Raw genomic sequence first — 15,783 nt, forward strand, 5'->3', positions numbered from 1 at the left:
TGATGAAACATGATTGCTGTTTTCTCTTCTGTATGCATTTGGAAAGGCAAACAGCTTTGTTGCATATAATGAAAATCACTGGCCTAACTTTAAGAAGGATTCTGACCAAATAAAATAAACCCTCAACCAAATAGCTATGCTGTGTAAATTCATTAAGATGTTAATACAGATTCTTTATTTTCCTTTTAAAAGCAAATCTAGTAGAGTTAAATGTTATATAATTTTATGGTTACATAATTTTGACCTTGTAGTCCTTGAATTTGCCAACTCTGATCCAATGTGGGCATTACCAGACTTTGAATGATAGCACTACAGCCAGTGTCTCCCAGGACTTGTCCAGGCTGTGACTTTCTGGGGCTATTGGATATGCTAGGATAGAAACTAATGATTGTAGAGTAAGAAGTGGTTACATGGTACATTGGCACAAAGCACTGCTGAATGACCTGCTGCTGATTTGAAGGAATCAATGTGTCTTTACTTTCTATTCCAATATCCTCCCACATGTGGAGTAATATCACATACTTGGAGAAGCTACCAGAATATGAAACAGCATTTAAAAACATTATAAAAGAAGAAGTAAATGCTTAGGGGTCTGCAGTGTAGATTGAATTCTACTCTGGGTTTATGCTAATAGCTAGATTGCTTTTGCAGGTATAAAGATTGAAGAGGCATAGCCTTATTGGAAGGTAAAGTGACTTTGAAAGTAAGCCCGCAGGATCAAAAATGCCGTTATATTCTCTCATGACAATCTTACTAAATCAACTTCATTTTAAGGATTTGCCAGGGCTGTTCCAATTAGGAGCACTGCTGAGAAATCAGCCTGGTGCAGGGGGCTCCATAATGCTCAAAACTGGAGCAGGGAAGACAGAATAAGCAAGAAACCACACAGAAAGTCCACAGTACAAATGGCTGAGGGAAACCAAAGTGAATTCTACATAAGGAGGAGACAGAAATACTAATCAACTTTGAAGGTCTGAGCCAAGAAATTGAAGCCAAGGAGTTGAACTAAAGCAAATTACTTTTGCACCAACCTAATAGATAAAACCAAATGGAATGGGCTAGAAGTCATTAAGGTGAGGGCAGAAATGGGAGAATCCTGAGAAACTGTTTTTATGGGCCTCTGTTTGTGGTAGTGTGGCATGTCTTAAAAGCCTTGAACAGGGAGATAAAAATATCTTTTCAGCCATTAACTTTTCACATTCAGTGAGGCATATTGGCACTGGTATTGAAGTTGACCACAAATGTTTGAGGTAAAGGATTTACAGCCATTGAGATGAGTGAAGATCAAAGGACCCCAACCTCACAAAATCCCCTCAACCACACTGTCTCTTGGTCTGTTCTGGTTGGGAGACTCCTGATCATGGTGCTAATAAAATGCAAAACACACATTCCTCAAAAAACCTCATGCTTTCCAAAATCGTGCATTATAAACAAGAAGGGTTATGGCATACCCCTCAAACCTATACAATTGTTAGAGAATTAACAAAAAACAGTAACTGTGTTACATACTAACACAGCTAAAAAAAAATTTTATATTGCTAATAAATAAAAATACTTCAGTAAATATTGTTTAGGGTCTTAACTTTCAAGTTGAAGTTTACTTGACAAAAATAGATGTAAGGAAAGATTGAGGTAGCTGAGCTACAGAGACAAGAGAAAAGGCACCATTAGGGAGTAACACAGGCAACACATGTCCAAATCAAGTCAAGAAAATAACTGTAGGCAAATTATCATTGTGTAAAGGACTTCATAACTGCAGCTTGCTGCTTTCAGCTATGATAATACACTTTGCTTGTTATTTTTCATATAAAATATTAAAGATTTTGGAAAAAAAAAGCATATGAACCAGAACAAATTCACATTATACTGACATCACTCCCCAATTAACCAACTGCATATGAGCTAATTCAGTAACACCTGAAGTTGTTAGGAGAGTTAGGAGAAGGGAGAGTGGGCTAAATTTGAAACTAAAGTTCAAAGCCCTGAAGCAGAAGAGAAGAGGCACTGGCGCCCTCTAAGCTGTTTTCCCCACGGAGTCTCAGCCCATTTCTGAAGCATCAAGTTGCTCAGAGATCCATCCTGTGAGACAATTGTCTGGGAGCCAATAGCAATTAGGGATAGTAAATCTTTAATAAGATTTAAGAATATATCTTAAATCATTATGTGCAGTGATGAGGAAATTTTAATTCGATTTATCACTGAGATATATATTATCATAATTGAAAAATAACCATGTCCTCTGCAATGGAACTTCACTTTAGCAGACAGCGTTTGTTGGCTTAGAATAAAAATGTTTTCTTTGTGTCAGTTATATAACCACAATTCTTCATGAAAAAAATAATATGTTTAAGTTGTGATAATTTTCCTAATTCTATAAGGAAAAATATATTGACATTTTTATGAATAAGCCTCTTTACTTTCCTGATCTAGGCTCATCACACAAACCTAGAATGTTTCAGAGTATATCATTCTGTACTGAGTCTAGTAAGATTAACCAGCAAGAATGTGTCCAGATGAGAATAACCAGGAAGGGGGAAGCTCTGAAAGCATATCATAAGAGAAATGGTCAAAAATCTGGGCCATATTCTTCCCTAAAACATACAAGCTGAAGTAGCTTGATATTTGAAGGGCTGTTATGTAGCAGAAAGAAGTAAATCTTGGCTGGTGCAGCAGAAAGCAGAACTCAGACAATGAATGGAGTATGAGTATAGCAAGGACTTATTCATGATTGGAAATATCCAATATCAAAAGCAGCTACAGGCCAGGCACACAGGCTTATGCCTATAATCCTAGCACTTTGGGAGGAGAAGGCAGGTGGATCCAAGGCAGGTGGATCACTTGAGTCCAGGAGTTTGAGACCAGCATGGCCAACATGGTGAAACCCCGTATCTACTAAAAAATACAAAAATTAACCAAGTGTGATGACTCATGCCTGTAATCCCAGCTACTTGGGAGGCTGAGGTATGAAAATTGCTTCAACCTGGGAGGCGGAGGTTACAATGAGCTGACAGAGCAACACTCCATAAAAAAAAAAAAAAAAAAAAAAAAGCAACTAATTACATAGGATTTATTTTTACCAATACTGAAGGTATTCAACTTGAAAATGTATCAGGGATTTTCAAAGGGCATTACAACACTGAGTGAAATCTGTACAAGATCATATTTATGCCATATTTTTAATGTTCTAAACTTTTACTTCTGATCATTTGGGAATAGTATATGCATTACAATGCTTCCTCATGGTCATTTCATTATATGAGTCTTTCTGAAATTTGGTTGCATATCAAAATCAGGAGCTTTTGAAAAGTGCAAATACATATTTCCCTGTAAGCCTGTTTATTGAATCACATTTCTGGTGAGGTGGGATCAGAAAATCAGTATTATCAAAGGCAACAGTTGATTGTGCTGCATCTAGACTCCTCTTGAAAGCATGGGGTATCTAAGGTCATAAGAATGAATTTCTCCCTTTATTGGCTAGTTAAGTTTTCAGAATTGTGCTTTTCAGTAACTAAAGTTTAGTCATTTTAAGTCAGCATCCTGTCTTATTATGGGATATTTATTTGTGAAAATACAGCTAAACAATAATAGTAAGAGTAAAAATTGCTTATAAGATAAGCACTATGCTTAGTACTTCATGTACATTGCTTCATTTTATTTGTACAAGCCTATGAGGCGAACCTCTCAATAGTGCTTTTGCTGCTTTACCAAAGGATGTAACACTGAGACACTTTGTTCTCTAAAATCACAGACTATTAGAAACTTTGCCGTTTGAAATCAGATCAGTAAAAATGGAACAACCTACATTTGCCTGGAAGATTTGAGTCACTGACACCAAGAAACAGCTTCAATTTTCAACCCAGGTGCAAAACTTCAGATAAGGGTTTTTCAGATACAATATTCAACATGTATCTTAACTTTGGAGTTTCCAAGGAAACAGAATCCAGAGTCCACTTCTTAACTCTGGCCTGATGTTAATCTCTTTACTTTGAGCATTGCTCATTTTTAGCACTATCAAGATTCTTCTTTATTTAAGTATGCCTAAACACCATTTTCCCCCAATCCTATTTTTAACCCTGTTTCTTCCTTTGCCTGTTAGGATGCTCCATGCTTCTGGTGTGCAATCTCCCTTCATACAACAAATTGATAAACCTAACATCGTTGAACTATGTCTTTGGAGTACCTTGTCAGATGGGCTTCATCAGTAGATATTATAATCTCTAATTTGAAGATTAGTAAAATGAAGTTCAGAAAAATAATTAATTTACATAGGATCACACAGTAAGTGACAAACCTGGCATTCCAACCCAGGTCTACATGACTTCAAAGCCCATGCTCTTAATACAATGCATAGAATCAGAGAATGTTGAAGCTTCAAAAGAAACTAAGGCATGCCATGCTGCTAACTTCACATGGACAGTAAGACTAGAATTCCATTATCGTGACCTTCCGATCCACTGTCATATGGGAATAGCTTTATCTTTGTTCAGCTGCCAATCAGCAACTATTCAGGCTTTCCCTTTTCCCTGAACCTTCTATGGTGTTTCCTGGATACTCGGGCCTCACTGAGACAGTAGTAACGTAGATACTACAAACACTGGTAATGTCTAGGCAGCAGCCAGTGATGCAGTTATCTTCTGATCATCTTCTTTCTGACAGACAAAAGTATAATCAAATCTCTGGGCACAGTGGCTCACACCTGTAATCCCAGCACTTTGGGAGGCCAGGGCGGCCAAATCGCTTGAGGTCAGGAGTTCCATACCAGCCTGGCTAATATAGTGAAACCCTGTCTCTACTAAAAATACAAAAATTGTCGAGGTGCGGTGGTGGGCACCTGTAGTCCCAGCTACTTGGGTGGCCAAGGCAGGAGAATCGCTTGAACCCAGGAAGTAGAGGTTGCAGTGAGCCGCGATCGCACCACTGCACACCAGCCTGGGCAACAGAGCAAGAATGTGTCTAAAAAAAAAAATAATAATAAAGGAAGTATAATCAAATCAAACTATTCATTTCAGATTTCTGTAGCTGCTGAGAAAACAATGCATTAACTCTTCTGCGTGTGGTTAGTAGAATCCTTCCCTAAAATGAGTGAATTATGTGGAAGCAGGATCCTTCTCTTTCTTTTCTACCTATATCAAAAAGTCAGAGCATATGGGTGACTGGCTATTATGTTTAAGCCTCTAGACAACCCTGAGTTAAAGTTATCAAAGTACGTGTTATCCAAGCCATCAGAAATATTCACTAATTATATGGCCACTTATTTAATGAATTACCTCTCAATCCCACTAAAGTATCCCTTATTGCCTAACAGTGGAATCCTTCTTGGGCCACTGATTTTTGGATATTATGACTACCTAATGCTATTTATTGTAAATATGGTGGAAGTTAGTATCATGTAAAAGACACATACATGATTTCATGAAGTTGATGGAAGTGTTATGAGAGAACTGGTCCGACCAAACACAGAGGGATTACTAAAGAGTAGCTGGAAGGTATACATTGTTTAATGATTGAAGAGAAAATTATGGGATGTACTCTTCAAAAGACAATGATATGGATATCAAAAGAATAAAAGAGGCTCTGAAAAAATTATGGAATTCCTTGAAGAGTTTTGCAAAAACAAATCTCTTTATGATTGTGAAATGAAACTAAATAATGAGATTGTTAAAATAATTGCATAAACACACACATATATGAATTAAGACTTTGTTATTCATGCTGAGTTAACACGCAGTTGCAAATATATCCTCACGATAAGGATAGTATTATTTTTTATTTTTTTAGTTCGAGATAAATTTTTAACAGCAGCTTTTCTTTACTTCTAAGAAATGTTGGTACCGGCCAGGCGCAGTGGCTCACGCCTGTAATCCCAGCACTTTGGGAGGCCGAGGCGGGCGGATCACGAGGTCAGGAGATCGAGACCATCCTGGCTAACACGGTGAAACTCCGTCTCTACTAAAAATACAAAAAATTAGCTGGGCACGGTGGCGGGCGCCTGTGATCTCAGCTACTCAAGAGGCTGAGGCAGGAGAATGGCGTGAACCTGGGAGGCAGAGCTTGCAGTGAGCCTAGATAGCGCTACTGCAGTCCAGCCTGAGCGAAAGAGCAAGACTCTGTCTCACAAAAAAAAAAAAAAAAAAAAGAAAGAAATGTTGGTACCTATTTAAAGTGGATTACTTTTAAATGTTTTCTGTTAACAATTAGCTCTGGATGACAAGAACTCTGGACCCCCTTTCTTGATAAGAAGCGTGTGTGTCTCTGGGCAATCCTCACTCTCACTTCTCTTACATAGCTGGCCTTTCCCCCAACCCCACTTTGGTTGTGCCTCCTTATTTTCTACACACATCAGCACTTCACTTAATTCCACAGTCTCTGAGCTGGCTTCCATGGCTCCTTCTACTCAAAGAGTGTTTTGTTTACCAGCTCCTTCTGCATCATCTGGGAGCTTGTTAAAAATACAGAATCTCAGACTGTATCCCCAATTTCTTGGGCAGGGGCCACACTAACCTTCCCTGTATCATTTCCATTTTAGTATATGTGCTGTTCTAGCGAGCACTCTATTCCCAACTTCTGAACCAAAATCTACATTTTCACAAGATCCTCAAGTGATTCATTTGCACCTCAATGTTTAAGAAGCACTGGCCTAGACAATTCTTAAACACTTTCTGTTATATAGGTTGAGTTTTCCTATTCTGAAAATCTACATCTGAAATGCTCCAAAATCCAAAACATTTTGAATACCAACGTGGCGCTCAAAGGAAATGATCATTGGAGCATTTTGGATTTTGGATTTTTGGATTAGAAATGCTCAATCAGTAAGTATAATGCAAATATTTCAAAATCCAAAACACTTCTGGCCCCAAGCATTTCAAATAAGGTACATTCAACTTGTATTGTATTTTGTGAAATCTAGAAGCCACTTTTGTCTTGTTTCTCTCTCTTGTCTTTGCATCTAATTATTCACAAAATCCTGTGTAATGTGCCTAGCCCATGTCTTATTCTTCCCCAGTCTTTCTGTTATTTCTTATGCTGACACGGAAATGGCCCTCTAACTACTCTCTCAGCTGGCATTCTCACTCCTCGCCCACTCCCTAATATTTATTGCATCTTTTCTGAATGATATTCTTCTAAATAACAAACTGGTTTGGTATCAACAGTTTCTTCCTGAAACTCCGTAAAGACATAGTGGTAGCAATGTTTAATCTTCTCTTTGGAGAGCTACATGTTTCTGCTACCTCTTTTTCCTGCTACCTTTCCAACTCTATTTCCTCTCTTCCTTCCCCCTATCATGCATTTTTCACTGCCCCCACTGCAAGCTACTCAGATCTCCGAAATAACATGGGATCTTTCACACTTCAGAAATGAATTTTCACATGCTGTCACCAGTGTTGAAATGGCCTTTCCTTCCTGATTTTCTTGGGAAATTTATTGAAGCCATGGAAATCCACTATCCCTCTGAAGCCTCCTCTATCCCACCCAAATGGAATTAATCACTAACAGTTTAAGACTGTATTAGTCTGTTCTGCATTGCTATAAAGAACTACCTGAGACTGGGTAATTTATAAAGAAAAGAGGTTTAATTGACACACAGTTCTTCATGCTGTACAGGAAGCATGGCTGGGGAGGCCTCAGAGAACTTACAATTATAGTAGAAGGCAGAGGGAAAGCAGGCACATCTTACATGGCTGGCACAGGAGGAAGAGAGTGAAGAGGGAGGTGCTACACGCTTTTAAACAACCATATCTCGTGAGAACTCACTCACAATCACAAGAACAGCAAGGAGGAAGTTCACTTCATGATTCAATCACCTCCCACCAGGCCCCTCCTCCAACACTGGGAATCTCAATTTGATATGAGATTTGGGCGAGGACACAAATCCAAACCATATCAATGACCCATTGCACATTGTACACATTATGGGTCCTATTATATGGAAATTATACTTACAGCTATATTTCTTTCTTGTTCCTGTCAGTATCCCACTAGAATGGGAGATCTTGAGTCAGAGTGAATTGCATTAGTTCCTGATTTCCAGCATTTAGTGTCTAGCATATACAGGATGATCAATAAATCCTTCCTGAATGCATAAATGCAGGTTTCATGTTTCACTGTGAAACAGACCTTGCTCCTCAAATAGTTCTACATATATTTTTGGTAGAAAAATATTAACTAACTTATATGGATATTTTAATAGATATTAATACGCATATTATTGAAAGGGAAAATACATGACAGAAAATTTATTTTTTATCATTGACATATTTATTAACCAGTCCTGTAAGAAAAAGCTATTAATGAGGTTCACATGAATAATACACTATGATTATTAAACACCAGTTTTGAGGAGTTTCCAGTTTTGACATCCATAACTTCTTGAAAACCTTATGGATTGCAATAAAATGTAAATTGTGACCTAAACATGCATTTTCAATGTTCGGATAAGAAAAAAGTTGTTTTGTTTTGTTTTAAAACAGTGTTGAATGAGTGGAGAGGTAAATCAAAAGTTCCAAATATGAAGTGCAAAATATTACAATGATCTGTGCTTAAATTGCAGCCATACGGCCTAGGCAATGGTTAAAAACGAGAACACATCAAAATTACCTGGAGAATTCTTGGAAACCATACTTAAATCCTACTTCAGTGCAGAACAGCTAGAAAGGACTCAGTAAAGTTTGCTGAAAGTGAAAGAGAAGAAAGGAGAAAATACGGAAGGAAGAAAAGGAGACAAAGAGGTAGAAAAGAAGGAAAGACAGATGAAAGTAACAATGTAAGAGAAGGAAGGCAGGGAGAGAGAAGGGGAAAGGAGAGGGGGAAAGGAGAGCATCGGGAGGGGGTGGAATGCTTTGCAAAGCTGATCCATTTTCAATAATGGTAAATATATTAACACTCCTCACGTTATAATGTTTATATAATGTATATATGCCTCTTTGCAGAGACCTGACAAGAAGCCTCTATACTAGATTTACAGTTTTAGCTCTGTACATTATGACTCATTATGTGTAAATTTATAATCCAAATTACTTGTTGGATAATGTGTGTTTGTAATTTTGAATCTATTTTCTTGATAATGCAAGGTTCTCCGAGAACTCAGATATTTCTGCGTGTCTGTTGTACTTCTCAAGGAAAATACTGTTTTCCTGACAACGGTTACTTCCTTTTCACAGTCTCTTTACATTCAGTAGCCCTATATTATGTTTTAGGTAAATATCACTATTTTATTTTATTAATGAAAAGAGAGATGAAAATGTAAAGTACTAGGGCAACAGATGTACATTGACAAAGAAAGAGCTAACATATATATATGTCTTTTGGAGTATAGGACCAAGATCCTTATGACTTACATTTTATCTTGTGTTCAGGGCCTACAGTAAAATTTTACTGTCAGTTTCTCTGGGTGAATTAGAAATTTAGATCTGAATGTGTAAAACTAGCTCAAGCATTCTCTTTTCCACTGTGGTCTTCCCTGACCATTACACTATGTGGTACTAATTCCCTCTTCTTTTACTCCTCCATTATATCCCTATAGGTACTTACAAGTGTGGAACTATTTGAATCCAATATGCATAATCACTTGTATTCTGTTACAATCCCAGTTTGATGAATTACTCAAAAGAGAAGGCTGTATCATATTAATCTTAAATTTTCAGAATAGTACAGTTCCTGCTCCAAAGAATGCACTTGATAAATGTTTAATAGACCAGTGCCTTTAAAGGTCAATGAGAGAGACATAACATACTTCTGTTTATGTTTTTCTGACAACAGAAAATAATACATAATTAAGCTGGAAAATGTGGAGGGAACAAGAAAATATTAAGTAGCAGAAAAAAGTCAGCTATTTAATTTCAATAACAAGAGACAACCTTTACAACATTTTTTCCTTTACTTATCTATTGCTAAGTTCAGACATAAGTCACTGGTCTCTTTACAGATGAGTATTTGCAAAGGGAGTTGTTTTTACATTGAGTTACTTATGTCCTCCTGAAACAGTTTTTATAAGGTTAAAAGTGTTTAATTGCATTGAAGCCAAAAAGGGCAATTTAATGAAGTAAAGGCTTTATATGGCTTCATCTATGTGGTGGTTATTTTAATGAACCAGCCTTAACTGTTTCCGTCAACCTCTCATAAAACTGTATAACTCTTAGGATGCTTTCAGTGATAAATAGTGCCTGACTTATTTCAACACCAGATCTTTAGAGGTATATATTTAACCGTATTTGTCTGCCCAGAGCTTTCAAAACACAAAATAACCTTTACTACACATATTGATGAGAGGACAATGATGACAGTGTAACTATGCTGCTACATAAAACCCTGCTCTGCAGATCTCCTATTTGCATGAATTTGCTAAAAAGCAGGCTACAGATGTAATCTTCTTTCATACTTTGATGTTTGGGGTTGTTTACTACCACCAGATTTTTGGTACCTGCTAAACATACATTTTATATGCCATGAGGGAGATAAGCTTTATGAAACAACTCATAACAACTTTTCAGAAAATTGCACATTTGAAGATCCAATTTTGTTCTTTCACACAACCACTGAAACAGTCTCCTTTCTGATCACCAGGCAATTTCCCAATCTCTTTAAAATTTCTCTTTCTAAACAATTTCTTCCAGAAAAGCTTTTGGCAGTAATTTAACACTTCAGTCTGCCCTAGTGAGTTGGGTGAATTAGAAAAGTCTGAAAATAGATCGCAGTGAAAATAAAGCAGGGGGACCAAGCCCTTACCTGAGTGTCAATGCCTCCCTGATGAGAGCTTTGCTCTATCACATTCAAAGATAAACTCAGTAAGTGAAGACAAGTTGCTTTTAATTTTTGTGCTTAACTTTTAGCACTCACTTACTGATAGAGCATGCAAATAACTAACCTATAATACTTCACCTACATAATTCTAATTATTTTAAAAAGACAAAATTTGAAATCAATATTGGCTAGTTTTTTGCATAACTATGAGGTGAGTGTGTGTATGAGACACAGTGAGATAGCATAACTAACAACACACTATCTGGGATCTGACTATGGGGGTTCATATACTGGCCCTGTCATTTATTAGCTGTGTGACCTCAGCTAACATATTTCACCTCTCAGTGTCTCAGTTCCTTAACTATAAACTGGTTACAATAACAATACTACCTCATCGGGTTTGTCTGAGGATTAAACGACTTCATACATGTAAAGTTCTTAGAATAGTGCCTGGCTGACAGGCTTAAATAAGGAAGCTTCTCAATAAAAAATAGGACGGGCACATTTTATATACTTTCTAGAATGTTTGAAGTCAATCCATATGAACAAACCATATTAGAAAGATGAATATTTAAACTCTAAAGATAAATTTTATATTGTTAATTTACTCCAAAGTTTGATGAACTTCGCTTCTTTGTCACTAACATTTGTGCTTATGCTTTCTTCCATGAAGATGGGTAGCAGATGCATACATTTCTTCTGCATAGTGATGGCAAACATTGATTGAGCGCTGATCATGTTCCAGGCCCTGTAACAGGGCTTTCTGTGTAGCAGTTTATTTTATCCTCACAAATACCAAAGAGTATCTCTTATTATCTCCAATTTACACATGAGAACACCACAGCTCTGGGAGGTCACATGGCTAGTCATCTACTAGTGCCAGAACAGGGAGTGAAAGGGTACATGTGAGACTGCAGGGATAAAGACTGAGCTCTTGAGAGTGGCACTATATCATGAAAGGGGCTAGATAGGAAATTCTGTTTAATATCTTTATTTCCTATTTGAAGAACCTAAGACCCAAAGCAAGGTAGTGACTAAGCTGAAGGTTTCTGTCACACCACTCTGCATTCTTCGTTTTTATTTCTGGACTAATCCTGGATTTATATTTTCCCACTTCTTCAATTTTGAGTAGAAAGAGAGAGAGAGAGAGAAAAAAAAAAAACATGTTTGCCCTGAATATATTTCTCTCCCACACATCCATTTTTTCTCCTTTGAAGTAGCAGCAACAGCTGCCAATGGAGGATCCCCCGGGCTTATAGAGCATCAGTCAGCTTCACAGATGAAGGCAAAGATGAGAAGACAGAAATCCTTCCTTTAAAGAACTTTGCAAATGTTTTTCATTCTAAATTCATTCTTTCATTAGTGAGTACTTTTAAGACAATATTGAAACCTCAAGGCAAAAATGACAAAGCACTGATTCTAGGACCTACAAGTGGTCCCTAATTGGTTGCCAAGGGCCAAATTGAAGGAGATTTCGGTGAAAGGAGACTCAGATCTCAATCTTCTCTAAAGCATTTTTTTTAAATCTGTCTTTTCTTTTAAAATTTTATCATATTTATTGAGGGTGTACAACATGATACTTGATATACATATAGATAGTGAAATGGTTTTTTACAAGTATTCTCTACATACCATACAGTCCCTTCTACCACCCCTACGCTATTAGAGAAAAATTTGGCTAGCCAAAGGCAAGAAGAAGAAAAGATTGCTTCCATATTTATGTAGGGTTCCAGTGACCCGTGAAGCTTATCAACAGAAGACGGAATCAAAGTTGGAGTTAGTACTTCTTGGCTTAGACCAAAAGTGCTTGCATTCTACATGTGAAAAATGGAGGGAAAAAATACATGTAACTATAAGCATAATGTTTCAATACTTTTCACTATCCATTACCCACGTATAGGTCCCTCATGCACACGTAAAAACATACATACAAAACACATTACTGGAATATATTGTACTGGCTTGTTTTGCAAGAATAGGCTCTACTGTATATTCACACAAAAAATGGTTTCCTTTTTAATCTGAGAGCAGGCCAGAAATTAAATAGTAACATATTCATTTATCCATTTATCTCATAAATATTTATTGTGAAATTACTGTGTGCTAAACACTCTTCTAGGTTAAGAATACCCCAGTAAAGAAACCAGGAATCATTTCTCCCTCATGGAGCTTGATTTCTAGTGGAGAAAACATAATAAGCAAGATGTATAAATATAATAGATAGCATGTTACCTAGTTCTAAAGAGAAAAAAAGTACCAGCAGCAAAAGACAATATAAAGCAACCAGGTGAAAAGTGTAAACATTTTAGATAGTGTGGCCAGAAAAGACCTTCTGAGAGATGACCTTGGGAGGAAGGAGAAAAAGAAGTGAGGAGATATTTGAGAGATTGCAATTCCACAAGAGAAGAGCAAGTGCAAAGGCCCTAAGGTGAAAGATTGCCTTGCATCTCTGAGAAACAGCCAGGGGCCCAGAGTGGCTCCAGTGGAGTTAACAAAGGGGAGAGCTGAAAGAAATGAAATCAGAGTGATAAGAGGAGTCCACATTATGCAGAACTTCATAGTGCAAGCTAAATATTTTGACCTTCACCATGAGAAAGACGGGAATCTAGGCATTGGAATAACATAATTGGTTTATATTTTAACAAGATAATGTTGGTGTGCAGCAGTAACAAATGGGCTGAAGTGACACAAAGGCCGTAACTCGTGACTTTTGTAACAATCCAGATAAAAGACAATGGAGGCTTGAAGCAGCACAGTGGCAGTGGGGATGGTGCAAAATACTTGAATGTTGGATATATTTTCAGAGTAGACACTAGCTGACTGAATTGATAAGATGTGGAGGAAAACACATTAAGATTGAAACTTAACTTTTTGACCTGAGCAACTTAACCATAGTGTTGCCAATTAACTGAAATGGGAAGATTGCAGGAACGGCTGCATGTGTATTTTTGTTGTTGTTTTTTTGTTTGGTGTATTTTTGTTTTGCTTTCTTTTCTGGGGTTGGGGGAGCCATAACAGGATCTCACTTTTTCAATGTGCTAAATTTAATATGTCTATTAAACACTAAAGTGGAGATGTCAAGTAGATAATTGGATATGCAGTTCTGAATTGATAGGAGAGGTCTGCTGGGAAAAAAATGAATTTGGGAATCATTAGCATATAGATGAGGAAGAATCAGAAAATGACACTAAGAAAGAGAGGTCATAAAATTGGAGGAAGACTAGTGAGTGTGGCATCCTGGAAGCCAAGTGAAAAAATTATTTCAAAAAGGAGAAAGTAAATTCTCATGAATGCTGCCCATAGGTTAAGAAAGTTGGGGACTGAGAATTGACTGCTAGATTAGCAATCTAGGGGTCACTAGTAGCCTGATGAAAGCAGTGTCAGCGGAGTGGAGAAGTGTAAACAAAAATGCAATTAGGAAGAGAGAAATTGAAGATGGTGAGTATAAACAATTCTTTCAGAGGGTATGCTGTAAAGGGAGAGTGAGAAATGGTGGAATTCCTGGAGAGAGAATAAGATCAAGAAAGTTTGTTTGTTTGTTTGCATTTAAAGTAGGAAAAGTATGGTGGTATTTGTGATGCTGGGAATGAACTGCTAAAGAGGGAAAATTTATTGACGTCGGAAAAAGAGGAAATAAGAGTTGTCTTTGAGTAGGTGAGAGAGATATATCCTAGGGCTGTCTACTCAAAGGGTGGGCCAAGAATTGCAGCATCAGCATCATCTGGGAGCTTGTTAGAAAAGCAAACTATTTTGTCCTGTCCTAAAGCTAAATTAGATTCAGGTGAGACCTGGAAATTTGGGTCTTAACAGGCTTGCAAGTAATTCTTATGCATGATTGTCCAAAATAACTGATTTATTGCACAGAGGAGAGCTCTGCCTTATCTAGGAACACAGTCAATTTATCCATAGCAACCAAAAGGAAGGTAAACTATGTGGGCACAGGTGAGGAAGTCAGCAGATATGGTAGTGGGACCTTATGGAAGTTTTCTAGTAGTTACCTCGACTTTTCAATGAAGAGGGAAGCAAAAATAGCAATCAGTCCCTTTCCTCTACTTTGAATTGGACTATTAGCCCCAGAGCCACAGACTGATGGTGTCATGCAGCAAAGTTGTATTATTCTCTTCACCCAAGGTGACTGAATTGCAAGACAGCATATACTCCAAGCTCCACTCAGCTACCCCCTTGCAAAGCTGCAAGACTTTCCTCCACCTTCTCTAGGCCTGATTGTTCCTTCAGCTGGTCTATTCCTTTTGGCTGGCTCAAATCATGGTATTTCTTGTCAAAAACAGGGTTGCCATTTATTTTGCATTTGACATACTACAGACACTTTCAAAATATGTCATCTCATTCAGTCTCTCAAATAACCATTTCACATTGGTACTTCTATCTTCATTTTACAGATAATAAAATGGAGACTGAGAGACTGACTTAGTCAATGGTATCTTTCTAGTAAGTGGAAGAATCTGGAGGACTATCCACTAAACTGCTTTTAAGGTGCCACAGGGGGTGGAGAGCTGTTTATGTACCTGGTCACTCTCAAACCACACCCCATCCAGGGTATCCAGCATTCCCCAAGTGATTTCAACACAACTACTCTGTCTTCCACCTTCTTCTATTTTATGTTACTCTTCCTATTTTTCCTACTTAACTTGCTAAAAGGAGCCCACTGTTTTTTTCTAGAGGTCACTCTGGTTTAATCAGTCAATACAGTTCACTTTTCGATGTCCTACTCAATTGCTGTCCTTCTTCTTATCTCTTTTTTTCTTCTCCTCCTCCTTCTTCAATAATTTCTTCAGCCCTATATTTGTACCTTTACAACTATATCTAATAAGCCACTTTCCCCTCTGCCTGAAGCCATTTACAAATTTAAATTTTGTTTTAAATAATAAATAAAGTACGAGTACACTATTTCGTCTTAAAGCTTCTACTGTTTAGCAAGCAACCTAAGTCTTCTCATTTTACCTAAAGTCAAACTTTTAGGTCACAATTACCTCATTAACTGTTTATTTTCTACCATATTTTATGTGGTCATCATGTTTTTTTCAT

General features: G+C 37.3%; 1 protein-coding gene and 1 non-coding gene across 4 annotated transcripts in view; one reads left to right on the plus strand and one right to left on the minus strand.

Annotated features, from left to right (window-relative positions):
- OLFM3 (olfactomedin 3) overlaps nucleotides 1-15,783 on the plus strand; it is a 208,574-nt gene that overhangs the window by 140,188 nt on the left and 52,603 nt on the right. The gene's annotated exons all lie outside the window — the stretch shown is intronic.
- LOC116470016 (U6 spliceosomal RNA) lies at nucleotides 6,444-6,550 on the minus strand. The gene has a single exon (XR_004248454.1). It is a non-coding gene; the product is annotated as a U6 spliceosomal RNA (small nuclear RNA).

The sequence above is a fragment of the Hylobates moloch genome, unplaced genomic scaffold (assembly GCF_009828535.3).
Source record: "Hylobates moloch isolate HMO894 unplaced genomic scaffold, HMol_V3 SCAFFOLD_5, whole genome shotgun sequence".
NCBI classification, from domain to species: Eukaryota; Metazoa; Chordata; class Mammalia; order Primates; family Hylobatidae; genus Hylobates; species Hylobates moloch.